A 1570-nucleotide genomic window follows, 5' to 3' on the forward strand; every position below is an offset into this window, starting at 1 on the left:
GATGGTCAAATGGATGACAAGTATTTTGCAGATGAAAGTTTTGCTTGCAGACCTCTTGAACACATAACAACACAACAGATGGCTTGGTGATAAACGACTCAAAGTTAATCCCCGGAACCCGGCTGAAGACTTTCAATGTGGTTTGATCAACTGTGAGGTAAAGGATTTCCCAACCCAGGTGAATGAAAAGTGTCGTGTTCAAGAGTGGTAATAAAGTTTCTTCTGAGACAAAGGATAACAAATAGGCTCATTCTTCTCTCTTTTCCCCCACCATTTCTGGCAAGTACCTCTTTATTTTTAACAAGCTTGAGGAGGATAACATATGCTTGATTATAAGCTCATCCTTCGGATGAGTCCAACCTAGTTTTGATTCGAACCCTAGGAAGGAGTGGTTCGTTCCTGTTTGTAATTGAACAGGTCCTTTACTGTGAAATTTTAACGAGCCCAGTATAGGAGAAACTCGGCGTTTTTCAATTTTAGAGAGTCTGAAAAACTTAAGAAGACTCCAGGTTGAACTTTTTCGTAAATTTGTGTCCCCCAAGCCCGAAAAATTATAAAATAATACCTGGGAGAACCGCTTGATCTTGCGACCAAGGAGTACTTTCATGATTAGTGCCACTGACCTGAAAAGTAAAAAGCGATCAAGGACACGTCGTTTTATTTCCACTATCGAGTTTGAAACGACAAAAACCCGGCAATCTTTTCCTGTTTTTACGGTCAGAAAAGGGCTATAAGGGGACCGTCTTCTAATTCCTTTTTAACGAGTGTAAAAGAAACGCTCAGCAATCTTTTCATGTTTTAGGAGTCAGAAAAGGGCTTAAGAGATGACTCTGATGTTTCACTTTTTCGTAAGTTTTAACGAGTTCGAAAAAATGATAAAAATGTACTCATGGTTTTCACGTTTTCATAAGTTTTAATGAGTTCGAAAAAATGATAAAAAAAATGTACTCATATGGCCGACTTTCAATTTAATTTACGAGCAGGAAAAGACGGAAAGAACTCGGCATTTTCATTTGTTTTACGAGAATGAAAGATAGCAAAATAATCTTGGGATTTTCATGAGTTTAACGAGTCTTGAAAATAACTGAAATTGACTCGAGATAGGTTTCATTTTTACAAAATCTTGAAACAGAGAAAAACTATGCTTCAAACTAGTTTCATTTTTACACAAGCTTGAAACAGAGAGAAAACTATGCTTGATGCCTCCTAAGCATAATTGCTAGAGCGCATGCCCCCCCAGCTTCATTTCATTCAAGCAGTTGGATGAAATGAAGGTTGAGTTATGAGATCATTTGAAAGACTGGACCTAAAACGAAAAACTGAAATAACTAACCTAAATATACAACTTAACATCTATGAGATCTAGTCAAACTCTCGACTCAATTAGAGGAGGATTTGTTTCATTTTTTAACGAGCTTGACACAGGAAAAGAATTATGCTCGGATTCGGTTTCATGTTTACGCAAGCTTGAAACGAAAAACTATGCTTGTTATAAGTTCACATGCCCCCAGCATAATGACGCAAAACGAGGTACATGCCCCCCAAGCTTCGTTGCATTCAATGAGGTGGA

This window comes from Pinus tabuliformis, chromosome 4_2 (genome assembly GCF_031772625.1).
Source record: "Pinus tabuliformis cultivar Carrire ecotype Pingquan chromosome 4_2, CPIR1, whole genome shotgun sequence".
NCBI classification, from domain to species: domain Eukaryota; kingdom Viridiplantae; phylum Streptophyta; class Pinopsida; order Pinales; family Pinaceae; genus Pinus; species Pinus tabuliformis.